We start from the raw sequence: 15881 nt of genomic DNA on the forward strand, positions 1-15881 counted from the left end.
GTACTCCATTGGCCTAGGGCTGCCAGGCCCAAAGGGCTGCCTTTATTTCCAAAGTGTGAGAGAGGCCCCAAAGCATCTTGCTTCCTGCTCTCTGGGAAGCTAAAACAACTGGCTCTGCACAGTGCTCTCAAAGCCAACCGGGAACGTCACATACAAAGGCCTGTGAAACGCAGCTTCTTGACAGGCCTTATCTGGCTGAGGTAGAACTTGTGCTCTGGGTGTGCTACTTTGGCCTAGAGCTGCCAGGCACAAAGGCTGCTTTGTTTCCAAAGGGGGAGAGAGGCCCCAAATCATGTTGCTTCCAGCTGTTTTTGAAGCTAAGAAACAACTCGCTCTGCCAGGTACTCTTACAGCCTTCCGGGAACACCTCTTACGAAGGCCTGTGAAAAGCAGTTTCTTGGCAGGCCTGATCTGGCTGAGGTAGAACTTCTGCTCTGGGTGTGCTCCATTGCCCTAGAGCTGAAAGGCCCAAAGGGATGCCTTGTTTGCAAAGGGGCAGAGAGGCCCCAAAGCATCTTGCTTCCAGCTCATTGGGAAGCTAAGAAACAACTGGCTGTGCCCAGTGCTCTTATAGCCTAAGAGAACATCTCTTATCAAGGCCTGTGAAACGCACTGTCTAGGCAGGCCTGATCTGGAAGAAGTAGAACTTCTGCTCTGGTTGTGCTCCATTGCCCTAGAGCTGCCAGACCCAACGTGCTGCCTTGTTTCCAAAGGGGCAGAGAGGCCCCAAAGCGTCCTGCTTCCAGCTGTTGGGGAAACAAGGAAACAACTGGCTCTGCACCGTGCTCTCACAGCCTACCGGGAACGTCACATACAAAGGCCTCTGAAACGCAGTTCCTTGGCAGGCCTGATCTGGCTGAAGTAGGACTTCTGCTCTGGCTGTGCTCCACTGGCCTAGAGCTACCTGCCCCAAAGGGCTGCCTTGATTCCAAAGTGTGAGAGTGGCACCAAAGCATCTTGCTTCCAGCTCTTCGGGAAGCTAAGAAACATCTGGCGTTGCCCAGTGCTCTTACAGCCTACCGGGAACATCTCTTACCAAGGCCTGTGAAACGCCGTTTCCTGGCAGGCCTGATTTGGCTGAAGTAGAACTTCTGCTCTGGGTGTGCTCCATTGCCCTAGAGCTGCCAGGCCCAAGGTGCTGCCTCGTTTCCAAAGGGGCAGAGAGGCCCCAAAGCATCTTGCTTCCAGCTCTCTGGGAAGCTAAGAACCAACTCGCTCTGCCCCGTGCTCTTACAGCCTACCGGGAACATGTCTTTGAAAGGCCTGTGAAACGCAGTTTCTTGGCAGGCCTCATCTGGCTGAAGTAGAACTCCGGCTCTGGGTGTGCTCCATTGCCCTAGAGCTGCCAGGCCCAAAGTGCTGCCCTGTTTCCAAGGGGCAGAGAGGCCCAAAGCATCTTGCTTCCCGGTCTTTGCGAAGCTAAGAAACAACTGGCTCTGCCCAGTGCTCTTACACCTACCGGGAACATCTCTTACCAAGGCCTGTCAAACGCTGTTTCTTTGCAGGCCTGATCAGGCTGAAGTAGAACTCCTGCTCTGCGTGTGCTCCATTGGCCTAGAGCTTCCCGACCCAAAAGGCTGCCTTGTTCCCAAACGGGCAGAGGGGTCCCAAGCATCTTGCTTCCAGCTTTTCAGGAAGGTAAGAAACAACTGGCTCTGCCCAGTGCTCTTACAGCCTACCGGGAACATCTCTTACCAAGGCCTGTGAAACGCAGTTTCCTGGCAGGCCTGATCTGGCTGAAGTAGAACTTCTGCTCTGGGTGTGCTCCATTGCCCTAGAGCTGCCAGGCCCAAAGGGCTGCCTTGTTTCCAAAGACGGAGAGTGGACCCAAAGCATCTTGCTCCCAGCTCTTCGGGAAGCTAAGAAACAGCTGGCTCTGCCCAGTGCTCTTACAGCCTAAGAGAACATCTCTTTGAAAGGCCTGTGAAACGCAGTTTCTTGGCAGGCCTGACCTGGCTGAAGTAGAACTTCTGTTCTGGTTGTGCTACATAGGCCTAGAGCTACCAGGACCTAAGGGCTGCCTTGTTTCCAAAGGGTGAGAGAGGCCCCAAAGCATCTTGCCTCCAGCACTTTGGGAAGCTAAAAAACAACTGGTTCTGCCCAGTGCTCTCACAGCCTACCGTGAACATCTCTTACCAAGGGCTGTGAAACGCAGTTTCTGGGCAGGACTGATCTGCCTGAAGTAGAACTTCTGCTGTGGGTGTGCTCCATTGGCCTAGAGCTGCCAGGCCCAAACGGCTGCCTTGTGTCCAAAGGGAGAGAGAGGCCACAAGGCATCTTGCTTCCAGCTCTGTGGGAAGCTAAAGCAACTGGCTCTCCACAGTGCTCTCACAGCCTACCGGGAACATCTCTTACCAAGGCCTGTGAAACGCAGTTTCTTGGCAGGCCTGATCTGGCTGAAGTAGAACTCCTGCTCTGGGCGTGCTACTTTGGCCTAGAGCTGCCAGGCCCAAAGGGCCGCCTTGTTTCCAAAGGGGCTGAGAGTCCCCAAAGCATCTTGCTTCCAAATCTTTGGGAAGCTAAGAAACAACTGGCTCTGCACAGTGCTCTCACAGCCTACCGGCAACGTGACAGAGAAAGGCCTGTGAGACGCAGTTTCTTGGAAGGCCTGATCTGGCTGAGGTAGAACTTCTGCTCTGGGTGTACTCCATTGGCCTAGGGCTGCCAGGCCCAAAGGGCTGCCTTTATTTCCAAAGTGTGAGAGAGGCCCCAAAGCATCTTGCTTCCACCTCTTGGGAAGCTAAGAAACAACTGGCTGTGCCCAGTGCTCTTATAGCCTAAGAGAACATCTCTTATCAAGGCCTGTGAAACGCACTGTCTAGGCAGGCCTGATCTGGAAGAAGTAGAACTTCGGCTCTGGTTGTGCTCCATTGCCCTAGAGCTGCCAGACCCAACGTGCTGCCTTGTTTCCAAAGGGGCAGAGAGGCCCCAAAGCGTCTTGCTTCCAGCTGTTTGGGAAACAAGGAAACAACTGGCTCTGCACCGTGCTCTCACAGCCTACCGGGAACGTCACATACAAAGGCCTCTGAAACGCAGTTCCTTGGCAGGCCTGATCTGGCTGAAGTAGGACTTCTGCTCTGGGTGTGCTCCATTGGCCTAGAGCTGAAAGGCCCAAAGGTCGCCCTTGTTGGCAAAGGGGCAGGGAGCCCCCAAAGCATCTTGCTTCCAGCTCTTTGGGAAGCTAAGAAACAAATGGCTCTGCCCAGTGCTCTAACAGAGTACCGGGAACATCTCTTACCAAAGCCTTTGAAACGCAGTTTCTTGGCAGGCCTTATCTGGCTGAGGTAGAACTTCTGCTCTGGGTGTGCTCCATTGGCCTAGAGCTGCCTGGCCCAAAGGTCGGCCTTGTTTGCAAAGGGGATGAGAGGCCCCAAAGCATCTTGCTTCCAGCTCTTCGGGAAGCTAAGAAACATCTGGCGTTGCCCAGTGCTCTTACAGCCTACCGGGAACATCTCTTACCAAGGCCTGTGAAACGCAGTTTGTTGGTGGCCTGAACTGGCCGAAGTAGAACTTCTGCTCTGGGTGTGCTCCATTGGCCTAGAGCTGCCTGGCCCATAGGGCCGCCTTGTTTGCAAAGGGGATGAGAGGCCCCAAAGCATCTTGCTTCCAGCTCTTCGGGAAGCTAAGAAACATCTGGCGTTGCCCAGTGCTCTTACAGCCTACCGGGAACATCTCTTACCAAGGCCTGTGAAACGCAGTTTGTTGGTGGCCTGAACTGGCCCAAGTAGAACTTCTGCTCTGGGTGTGCTCCACTGGCCTAGATCTACCTGCCCCAAAGGGCTGCCTTGAGTCCAAAGTGAGAGAGTGGCACCAAAGCTTCTCGCTTCCAGCTCTTCGGGAAGCTAAGAAACATCTGGCGTTGCCCAGTGCTCTTACAGCCTACCGGGAACATCTCTTACCAAGGCCTGTGAAACGCCGTTTCCTGGCAGGCCTGACTTGGCTGAAGTAGAACTTCTGCTCTGGGTGTGCTCCATTGCCCTAGAGCTGCCAGGCCCAAGGTGCTGCCTTGTTTCCAAAGGGGCAGAGAGGCCCCAAAGCATCTTGCTTCCAGCTCTCTGGGAAGCTAAGAACCAACTCGCTCTGCCCCGTGCTCTTACAGCCTACCGGGAACATGTCTTTGAAAGGCCTGTGAAACGCAGTTTCTTGGCAGGCCTCATCTGGCTGAAGTAGAACTCCGGCTCTGGGTGTGCTCCATTGCCCTAGAGCTGCCAGGCCCAAAGTGCTGCCCTGTTTCCAAGGGGCAGAGAGGCCCAAAGCATCTTGCTTCCTGGTCTTTGCGAAGCTAAGACACAACTGGCTCTGCCCAGTGCTCTTACACCTACCGGGAACATCTCTTACCAAGGCCTGTCAAACGCTGTTTCTTTGCAGGCCTGATCAGGCTGAAGTAGAACTCCTGCTCTGCGTGTGCTCCATTGGCCTAGAGCTTCCCGACCCAAAAGGCTGCCTTGTTCCCAAACGGGCAGAGGGGTCCCAAGCATCTTGCTTCCAGCTTTTCAGGAAGGTAAGAAACAACTGGCTCTGCCCAGTGCTCTTACAGCCTACCGGGAACATCTCTTACCAAGGCCTGTGAAACGCAGTTTCCTGGCAGGCCTGATCTGGCTGAAGTAGAACTTCTGCTCTGGGTGTGCTCCATTGCCCTAGAGCTGCCAGGCCCAAAGGGCTGCCTTGTTTCCAAAGACGGAGAGTGGACCCAAAGCATCTTGCTCCCAGCTCTTCGGGAAGCTAAGAAACAGCTGGCTCTGCCCAGTGCTCTTACAGCCTAAGAGAACATCTCTTTGAAAGGCCTGTGAAACGCAGTTTCTTGGCAGGCCTGACCTGGCTGAAGTAGAACTTCTGTTCTGGTTGTGCTACATAGGCCTAGAGCTACCAGGACCTAAGGGCTGCCTTGTTTCCAAAGGGTGAGAGAGGCCCCAAAGCATCTTGCCTCCAGCACTTTGGGAAGCTAAAAAACAACTGGTTCTGCCCAGTGCTCTCACAGCCTACCGTGAACATCTCTTACCAAGGGCTGTGAAACGCAGTTTCTGGGCAGGACTGATCTGCCTGAAGTAGAACTTCTGCTGTGGGTGTGCTCCATTGGCCTAGAGCTGCCAGGCCCAAACGGCTGCCTAGTGTCCAAAGGGAGAGAGAGGCCCCAAGGCATCTTGCTTCCAGCTCTGTGGGAAGCTAAAGCAACTGGCTCTCCACAGTGCTCTCACAGCCTACCGGGAACATCTCTTACCAAGGCCTGTGAAACGCAGTTTCTTGGCAGGCCTGATCTGGCTGAAGTAGAACTCCTGCTCTGGGCGTGCTACTTTGGCCTAGAGCTGCCAGGCCCAAAGGGCCGCCTTGTTTCCAAAGGGGCTGAGAGTCCCCAAAGCATCTTGCTTCCAAATCTTTGGGAAGCTAAGAAACAACTGGCTCTGCACAGTGCTCTCACAGCCTACCGGCAACGTGACAGAGAAAGGCCTGTGAGACGCAGTTTCTTGGAAGGCCTGATCTGGCTGAGGTAGAACTTCTGCTCTGGGTGTACTCCATTGGCCTAGGGCTGCCAGGCCCAAAGGGCTGCCTTTATTTCCAAAGTGTGAGAGAGGCCCCAAAGCATCTTGCTTCCTGCTCTCTGGGAAGCTAAAACAACTGGCTCTGCACAGTGCTCTCAAAGCCAACCGGGAACGTCACATACAAAGGCCTGTGAAACGCAGCTTCTTGACAGGCCTTATCTGGCTGAGGTAGAACTTGTGCTCTGGGTGTGCTACTTTGGCCTAGAGCTGCCAGGCACAAAGGCTGCTTTGTTTCCAAAGGGGGAGAGAGGCCCCAAATCATGTTGCTTCCAGCTGTTTTTGAAGCTAAGAAACAACTCGCTCTGCCAGGTACTCTTACAGCCTTCCGGGAACACCTCTTACGAAGGCCTGTGAAAAGCAGTTTCTTGGCAGGCCTGATCTGGCTGAGGTAGAACTTCTGCTCTGGGTGTGCTCCATTGCCCTAGAGCTGAAAGGCCCAAAGGGATGCCTTGTTTGCAAAGGGGCAGAGAGGCCCCAAAGCATCTTGCTTCCAGCTCATTGGGAAGCTAAGAAACAACTGGCTGTGCCCAGTGCTCTTATAGCCTAAGAGAACATCTCTTATCAAGGCCTGTGAAACGCAGTTTCTAGGCAGGCCTGATCTGGAAGAAGTAGAACTTCTGCTCTGGTTGTGCTCCATTGCCCTAGAGCTGCCAGACCCAACGTGCTGCCTTGTTTCCAAAGGGGCAGAGAGGCCCCTAAGCGTCTTGCTTCCAGCTGTTTGGGAAACAAGGAAACAACTGGCTCTGCACCGTGCTCTCACAGCCTACTGGGAACGTCACATACAAAGGCCTCTGAAACGCAGTTCCTTGGCAGGCCTGATCTGGCTGAAGTAGGACTTCTGCTCTGGCTGTGCTCCATTGGCCTAGAGCTGAAAGGCCCAAAGGGATGCCTTGTTTGCAAAGGGGCAGAGAGGCCCCAAAGCATCTTGCTTCCAGCGCTTTGGGAAGCTAAGAAACAACTGTCTCTGCCCAGTGCTCTGACAGAGTACCGGCAACATCTCTTACCAAAGCCTTTGAAACGCAGTTTCTTGGCAGGCCTTATCTGGCTGAGGTAGAACTTCTGCTCTCGGTGTGCTCCATTGGCCTAGAGCTGAAAGGCCCAAAGGTCGGCCTTGTTGGCAAAGGGGCAGGGAGCCCCCAAAGCATCTTGCTTCCAGCTCTTTGGGAAGCTAAGAAACAACTGGCTCTGCCCAGTGCTCTTACAGCCTGAGAGAAAATCTCTTACCAAGGCCTGTGAAACGCACTTTGTTGGCGGCCTGATCTAGCTGAAGTAGAACTTCTGCTCTGGGTGTGCTCCATTGGCCTAGAGCTGCCTGGCCCAAAGGGCCGCCTTGCTTGCAAAGGGGATGAGAGGCCCCAAAGCATCTTGCTTCCAGCTCTTCGGGAACCTAAGAAACATCGGGCGTTGCCCAGTGCTCTTACAGCCTACCGGGAACATCTCTTACCAAGGCCTGTGAAACGCAGTTTGTTGGTGGCCTGAACTGGCCGAAGTAGAACTTCTGCTCTGGGTGTGCTCCACTGGCCTAGAGCTACCTGCCCCAAAGGGCTGCCTTGATTCCAAACTGAGAGAGTGGCACCAAAGCATCTTGCTTCCAGCTCTTCGGGAAGCTAAGAAACATCTGGCGTTGCCCAGTGCTCTTACAGCCTACCGGGAACATCTCTTACCAAGGTCTTTGAAACGCCGTTTCCTGGCAGGCCTGATTTGGCTGAAGTAGAACTTCTGCTCTGGGTGTGCTCCATTGCCCTAGAGCTGCCAGGCCCAAGGTGCTGCCTTGTTTCCAAAGGGGCAGAGAGGCCCCTAAGCGTCTTGCTTCCAGCTGTTTGGGAAACAAGGAAACAACTGGCTCTGCACCGTGCTCTCACAGCCTACCGGGAACGTCACATACAAAGGCCTCTGAAACGCAGTTCCTTGGCAGGCCAGATCTGGCTGAAGTAGGACTTCTGCTCTGGCTGTGCTCCATTGGCCTAGAGCTGAAAGGCCCAAAGGTCGGCCTTGTTGGCAAAGGGGCAGGGAGCCCCCAAAGCATCTTGCTTCCAGCTCTTTGGGAAGCTAAGATACAACTGGCTCTGCCCAGTGCTCTTACAGCCTGAGAGAAAATCTCTTACCAAGGCCTGTGAAACGCACTTTGTTGGTGGCCTGATCTAGCTGAAGTAGAACTTCTGCTCTGGGTGTGCTCCATTGGCCTAGAGCTGCCTGGCCCAAAGGGCCGCCTTGTTTGCAAAGAGGATGAGAGGCCCCAAAGCATCTTGCTTCCAGCTCTTCGGGAAGCTAAGAAACATCTGGCGTTGCCCAGTGCTCTTACATCCTACCGGGAACATCTCTTACCAAGGCCTGTGAAACGCCGTTTCCTGGCAGGCCTGATTTGGCTGAAGTAGAACTTCTGCTCTGGGTGTGCTCCATTGCCCTAGAGCTGCCAGGCCCAAGGTGCTGCCTTGTTTCCTAAGGGGCAGAGAGGCCCCAAAGCATCCTGCTTCCAGCTCTCTGGGAAGCTAAGAACCAACTCGCTCTGCCCCGTGCTCTTACAGCCTACCGGGAACATGTCTTTGAAAGGCCTGTGAAACGCAGTTTCTTGGCAGGCCTCATCTGGCTGAAGTAGAACTCCGGCTCTGGGTGTGCTCCATTGCCCTAGGGCTGCCAGGCCCAAAGTGCTGCCCTGTTTCCAAGGGGCAGAGAGGCCCAAAGCATCTTGCTTCCCGGTCTTTGTAAAGCTAAGAAACAACTGGCTCTGCCCAGTGCTCTTACACCTACCGCGAACATCTCTTACCAAGGCCTGTCAAACGCTGTTTCTTTGCAGGCCTGATCAGGCTGAAGTAGAACTCCTGCTCTGCGTGTGCTCCATTGGCCTAGAGCTTCCCGACCCAAAAGGCTGCCTTGTTCCCAAACGGGCAGAGGGGTCCCAAGCGTCTTGCTTCCAGCTTTTCAGGAAGGTAAGAAACAACTGGCTCTGCCCAGTGCTCTTACAGCCTACCGGGAACATCTCTTACCAAGGCCTGTGAAACGCAGTTTCCTGGCAGGCCTGATCTGGCTGAAGTAGAACTTCTGCTCTGGGTGTGCTCCATTGCCCTAGAGCTGCCAGGCCCAAAGGGCTGCCTTGTTTCCAAAGACGGAGAGTGGACCCAAAGCATCTTGCTCCCAGCTCTTCGGGAAGCTAAGAAACAGCTGGCTCTGCCCAGTGCTCTTACAGCCTAAGAGAACATCTCTTTGAAAGGCCTGTGAAACGCAGTTTCTTGGCAGGCCTGACCTGGCTGAAGTAGAACTTCTGTTCTGGTTGTGCTACATAGGCCTAGAGCTACCAGGACCTAAGGGCTGCCTTGTTTCCAAAGGGTGAGAGAGGCCCCAAAGCATCTTGCCTCCAGCACTTTGGGAAGCTAAAAAACAACTGGTTCTGCCCAGTGCTCTCACAGCCTACCGTGAACATCTCTTACCAAGGGCTGTGAAACGCAGTTTCTGGGCAGGACTGATCTGGCTGAAGTAGAACTTCTGCTGTGGGTGTGCTCCATTGGCCTAGAGCTGCCAGGCACAAACGGCTGCCTTGTGTCCAAAGGGAGAGAGAAGCCCCAAAGCATCTTGCTTCCAGCTCTGTGGGAAGCTAAAGCAACTGGCTCTCCACAGTGCTCTCACAGCCTACCGGGAACATCTCTTACCAAGGCCTGTGAAACGCAGTTTCTTGGCAGGCCTGATCTGGCTGAAGTAGAACTCCTGCTCTGGGCGTGCTACTTTGGCCTAGAGCTGCCAGGCCCAAAGGGCCGCCTTGTTTCCAAAGGGGCTGAGAGTCCCCAAAGTATCTTGCTTCCAAATCTTTGGGAAGCTAAGAAACAACTGGCTCTGCACAGTGCTCTCACAGCCTACCGGCAACGTGACAGAGAAAGGCCTGTGAGACGCAGTTTCTTGGAAGGCCTGATCTGGCTGAGGTAGAACTTCTGCTCTGGGTGTACTCCATTGGCCTAGGGCTGCCAGGCCCAAAGGGCTGCCTTTATTTCCAAAGTGTGAGAGAGGCCCCAAAGCATCTTGCTTCCTGCTCTCTGGGAAGCTAAAACAACTGGCTCTGCACAGTGCTCTCAAAGCCAACCGGGAACGTCACATACAAAGGCCTGTGAAACGCAGCTTCTTGACAGGCCTTATCTGGCTGAGGTAGAACTTGTGCTCTGGGTGTGCTACTTTGGCCTAGAGCTGCCAGGCACAAAGGCTGCTTTGTTTCCAAAGGGGGAGAGAGGCCCCAAATCATGTTGCTTCCAGCTGTTTTTGAAGCTAAGAAACAACTCGCTCTGCCAGGTACTCTTACAGCCTTCCGGGAACACCTCTTACGAAGGCCTGTGAAAAGCAGTTTCTTGGCAGGCCTGATCTGGCTGAGGTAGAACTTCTGCTCTGGGTGTGCTCCATTGCCCTAGAGCTGAAAGGCCCAAAGGGATGCCTTGTTTGCAAAGGGGCAGAGAGGCCCCAAAGCATCTTGCTTCCAGCTCATTGGGAAGCTAAGAAACAACTGGCTGTGCCCAGTGCTCTTATAGCCTAAGAGAACATCTCTTATCAAGGCCTGTGAAACGCACTGTCTAGGCAGGCCTGATCTGGAAGAAGTAGAACTTCTGCTCTGGTTGTGCTCCATTGCCCTAGAGCTGCCAGACCCAACGTGCTGCCTTGTTTCCAAAGGGGCAGAGAGGCCCCAAAGCGTCCTGCTTCCAGCTGTTTGGGAAACAAGGAAACAACTGGCTCTGCACCGTGCTCTCACAGCCTACCGGGAACGTCACATACAAAGGCCTCTGAAACGCAGTTCCTTGGCAGGCCTGATCTGGCTGAAGTAGGACTTCTGCTCTGGCTGTGCTCCACTGGCCTAGAGCTACCTGCCCCAAAGGGCTGCCTTGATTCCAAAGTGTGAGAGTGGCACCAAAGCATCTTGCTTCCAGCTCTTCGGGAAGCTAAGAAACATCTGGCGTTGCCCAGTGCTCTTACAGCCTACCGGGAACATCTCTTACCAAGGCCTGTGAAACGCCGTTTCCTGGCAGGCCTGATTTGGCTGAAGTAGAACTTCTGCTCTGGGTGTGCTCCATTGCCCTAGAGCTGCCAGGCCCAAGGTGCTGCCTCGTTTCCAAAGGGGCAGAGAGGCCCCAAAGCATCTTGCTTCCAGCTCTCTGGGAAGCTAAGAACCAACTCGCTCTGCCCCGTGCTCTTACAGCCTACCGGGAACATGTCTTTGAAAGGCCTGTGAAACGCAGTTTCTTGGCAGGCCTCATCTGGCTGAAGTAGAACTCCGGCTCTGGGTGTGCTCCATTGCCCTAGAGCTGCCAGGCCCAAAGTGCTGCCCTGTTTCCAAGGGGCAGAGAGGCCCAAAGCATCTTGCTTCCCGGTCTTTGCGAAGCTAAGAAACAACTGGCTCTGCCCAGTGCTCTTACACCTACCGGGAACATCTCTTACCAAGGCCTGTCAAACGCTGTTTCTTTGCAGGCCTGATCAGGCTGAAGTAGAACTCCTGCTCTGCGTGTGCTCCATTGGCCTAGAGCTTCCCGACCCAAAAGGCTGCCTTGTTCCCAAACGGGCAGAGGGGTCCCAAGCATCTTGCTTCCAGCTTTTCAGGAAGGTAAGAAACAACTGGCTCTGCCCAGTGCTCTTACAGCCTACCGGGAACATCTCTTACCAAGGCCTGTGAAACGCAGTTTCCTGGCAGGCCTGATCTGGCTGAAGTAGAACTTCTGCTCTGGGTGTGCTCCATTGCCCTAGAGCTGCCAGGCCCAAAGGGCTGCCTTGTTTCCAAAGACGGAGAGTGGACCCAAAGCATCTTGCTCCCAGCTCTTCGGGAAGCTAAGAAACAGCTGGCTCTGCCCAGTGCTCTTACAGCCTAAGAGAACATCTCTTTGAAAGGCCTGTGAAACGCAGTTTCTTGGCAGGCCTGACCTGGCTGAAGTAGAACTTCTGTTCTGGTTGTGCTACATAGGCCTAGAGCTACCAGGACCTAAGGGCTGCCTTGTTTCCAAAGGGTGAGAGAGGCCCCAAAGCATCTTGCCTCCAGCACTTTGGGAAGCTAAAAAACAACTGGTTCTGCCCAGTGCTCTCACAGCCTACCGTGAACATCTCTTACCAAGGGCTGTGAAACGCAGTTTCTGGGCAGGACTGATCTGCCTGAAGTAGAACTTCTGCTGTGGGTGTGCTCCATTGGCCTAGAGCTGCCAGGCCCAAACGGCTGCCTTGTGTCCAAAGGGAGAGAGAGGCCACAAGGCATCTTGCTTCCAGCTCTGTGGGAAGCTAAAGCAACTGGCTCTCCACAGTGCTCTCACAGCCTACCGGGAACATCTCTTACCAAGGCCTGTGAAACGCAGTTTCTTGGCAGGCCTGATCTGGCTGAAGTAGAACTCCTGCTCTGGGCGTGCTACTTTGGCCTAGAGCTGCCAGGCCCAAAGGGCCGCCTTGTTTCCAAAGGGGCTGAGAGTCCCCAAAGCATCTTGCTTCCAAATCTTTGGGAAGCTAAGAAACAACTGGCTCTGCACAGTGCTCTCACAGCCTACCGGCAACGTGACAGAGAAAGGCCTGTGAGACGCAGTTTCTTGGAAGGCCTGATCTGGCTGAGGTAGAACTTCTGCTCTGGGTGTACTCCATTGGCCTAGGGCTGCCAGGCCCAAAGGGCTGCCTTTATTTCCAAAGTGTGAGAGAGGCCCCAAAGCATCTTGCTTCCACCTCTTGGGAAGCTAAGAAACAACTGGCTGTGCCCAGTGCTCTTATAGCCTAAGAGAACATCTCTTATCAAGGCCTGTGAAACGCACTGTCTAGGCAGGCCTGATCTGGAAGAAGTAGAACTTCGGCTCTGGTTGTGCTTCATTGCCCTAGAGCTGCCAGACCCAACGTGCTGCCTTGTTTCCAAAGGGGCATAGGGCCCCAAAGCGTCTTGCTTCCAGCTGTTTGGGAAACAAGGAAACAACTGGCTCTGCACCGTGCTCTCACAGCCTACCGGGAACGTCACATACAAAGGCCTCTGAAACGCAGTTCCTTGGCAGGCCTGATCTGGCTGAAGTAGGACTTCTGCTCTGGGTGTGCTCCATTGGCCTAGAGCTGAAAGGCCCAAAGGTCGCCCTTGTTGGCAAAGGGGCAGGGAGCCCCCAAAGCATCTTGCTTCCAGCTCTTTGGGAAGCTAAGAAACAAATGGCTCTGCCCAGTGCTCTAACAGAGTACCGGGAACATCTCTTACCAAAGCCTTTGAAACGCAGTTTCTTGGCAGGCCTTATCTGGCTGAGGTAGAACTTCTGCTCTGGGTGTGCTCCATTGGCCTAGAGCTGCCTGGCCCAAAGGTCGGCCTTGTTTGCAAAGGGGATGAGAGGCCCCAAAGCATCTTGCTTCCAGCTCTTCGGGAAGCTAAGAAACATCTGGCGTTGCCCAGTGCTCTTACAGCCTACCGGGAACATCTCTTACCAAGGCCTGTGAAACGCAGTTTGTTGGTGGCCTGAACTGGCCGAAGTAGAACTTCTGCTCTGGGTGTGCTCCATTGGCCTAGAGCTGCCTGGCCCATAGGGCCGCCTTGTTTGCAAAGGGGATGAGAGGCCCCAAAGCATCTTGCTTCCAGCTCTTCGGGAAGCTAAGAAACATCTGGCGTTGCCCAGTGCTCTTACAGCCTACCGGGAACATCTCTTACCAAGGCCTGTGAAACGCAGTTTGTTGGTGGCCTGAACTGGCCCAAGTAGAACTTCTGCTCTGGGTGTGCTCCACTGGCCTAGATCTACCTGCCCCAAAGGGCTGCCTTGAGTCCAAAGTGAGAGAGTGGCACCAAAGCTTCTCGCTTCCAGCTCTTCGGGAAGCTAAGAAACATCTGGCGTTGCCCAGTGCTCTTACAGCCTACCGGGAACATCTCTTACCAAGGCCTGTGAAACGCCGTTTCCTGGCAGGCCTGACTTGGCTGAAGTAGAACTTCTGCTCTGGGTGTGCTCCATTGCCCTAGAGCTGCCAGGCCCAAGGTGCTGCCTTGTTTCCAAAGGGGCAGAGAGGCCCCAAAGCATCTTGCTTCCAGCTCTCTGGGAAGCTAAGAACCAACTCGCTCTGCCCCGTGCTCTTACAGCCTACCGGGAACATGTCTTTGAAAGGCCTGTGAAACGCAGTTTCTTGGCAGGCCTCATCTGGCTGAAGTAGAACTCCGGCTCTGGGTGTGCTCCATTGCCCTAGAGCTGCCAGGCCCAAAGTGCTGCCCTGTTTCCAAGGGGCAGAGAGGCCCAAAGCATCTTGCTTCCTGGTCTTTGCGAAACTAAGACACAACTGGCTCTGCCCAGTGCTCTTACACCTACCGGGAACATCTCTTACCAAGGCCTGTCAAACGCTGTTTCTTTGCAGGCCTGATCAGGCTGAAGTAGAACTCCTGCTCTGCGTGTGCTCCATTGGCCTAGAGCTTCCCGACCCAAAAGGCTGCCTTGTTCCCAAACGGGCAGAGGGGTCCCAAGCATCTTGCTTCCAGCTTTTCAGGAAGGTAAGAAACAACTGGCTCTGCCCAGTGCTCTTACAGCCTACCGGGAACATCTCTTACCAAGGCCTGTGAAACGCAGTTTCCTGGCAGGCCTGATCTGGCTGAAGTAGAACTTCTGCTCTGGGTGTGCTCCATTGCCCTAGAGCTGCCAGGCCCAAAGGGCTGCCTTGTTTCCAAAGACGGAGAGTGGACCCAAAGCATCTTGCTCCCAGCTCTTCGGGAAGCTAAGAAACAGCTGGCTCTGCCCAGTGCTCTTACAGCCTAAGAGAACATCTCTTTGAAAGGCCTGTGAAACGCAGTTTCTTGGCAGGCCTGACCTGGCTGAAGTAGAACTTCTGTTCTGGTTGTGCTACATAGGCCTAGAGCTACCAGGACCTAAGGGCTGCCTTGTTTCCAAAGGGTGAGAGAGGCCCCAAAGCATCTTGCCTCCAGCACTTTGGGAAGCTAAAAAACAACTGGTTCTGCCCAGTGCTCTCACAGCCTACCGTGAACATCTCTTACCAAGGGCTGTGAAACGCAGTTTCTGGGCAGGACTGATCTGCCTGAAGTAGAACTTCTGCTGTGGGTGTGCTCCATTGGCCTAGAGCTGCCAGGCCCAAACGGCTGCCTAGTGTCCAAAGGGAGAGAGAGGCCCCAAGGCATCTTGCTTCCAGCTCTGTGGGAAGCTAAAGCAACTGGCTCTCCACAGTGCTCTCACAGCCTACCGGGAACATCTCTTACCAAGGCCTGTGAAACGCAGTTTCTTGGCAGGCCTGATCTGGCTGAAGTAGAACTCCTGCTCTGGGCGTGCTACTTTGGCCTAGAGCTGCCAGGCCCAAAGGGCCGCCTTGTTTCCAAAGGGGCTGAGAGTCCCCAAAGCATCTTGCTTCCAAATCTTTGGGAAGCTAAGAAACAACTGGCTCTGCACAGTGCTCTCACAGCCTACCGGCAACGTGACAGAGAAAGGCCTGTGAGACGCAGTTTCTTGGAAGGCCTGATCTGGCTGAGGTAGAACTTCTGCTCTGGGTGTACTCCATTGGCCTAGGGCTGCCAGGCCCAAAGGGCTGCCTTTATTTCCAAAGTGTGAGAGAGGCCCCAAAGCATCTTGCTTCCTGCTCTCTGGGAAGCTAAAACAACTGGCTCTGCACAGTGCTCTCAAAGCCAACCGGGAACGTCACATACAAAGGCCTGTGAAACGCAGCTTCTTGACAGGCCTTATCTGGCTGAGGTAGAACTTGTGCTCTGGGTGTGCTACTTTGGCCTAGAGCTGCCAGGCACAAAGGCTGCTTTGTTTCCAAAGGGGGAGAGAGGCCCCAAATCATGTTGCTTCCAGCTGTTTTTGAAGCTAAGAAACAACTCGCTCTGCCAGGTACTCTTACAGCCTTCCGGGAACACCTCTTACGAAGGCCTGTGAAAAGCAGTTTCTTGGCAGGCCTGATCTGGCTGAGGTAGAACTTCTGCTCTGGGTGTGCTCCATTGCCCTAGAGCTGAAAGGCCCAAAGGGATGCCTTGTTTGCAAAGGGGCAGAGAGGCCCCAAAGCATCTTGCTTCCAGCTCATTGGGAAGCTAAGAAACAACTGGCTGTGCCCAGTGCTCTTATAGCCTAAGAGAACATCTCTTATCAAGGCCTGTGAAACGCAGTTTCTAGGCAGGCCTGATCTGGAAGAAGTAGAACTTCTGCTCTGGTTGTGCTCCATTGCCCTAGAGCTGCCAGACCCAATGTGCTGCCTTGTTTCCAAAGGGGCAGAGAGGCCCCTAAGCGTCTTGCTTCCAGCTGTTTGGGAAACAAGGAAACAACTGGCTCTGCACCGTGCTCTCACAGCCTACTGGGAACGTCACATACAAAGGCCTCTGAAACGCAGTTCCTTGGCAGGCCTGATCTGGCTGAAGTAGGACTTCTGCTCTGGCTGTGCTCCATTGGCCTAGAGCTGAAAGGC

The sequence above is a fragment of the Equus asinus genome, unplaced genomic scaffold, assembly GCF_041296235.1.
Source record: "Equus asinus isolate D_3611 breed Donkey unplaced genomic scaffold, EquAss-T2T_v2 contig_816, whole genome shotgun sequence".
NCBI lineage: Eukaryota > Metazoa > Chordata > Mammalia > Perissodactyla > Equidae > Equus > Equus asinus.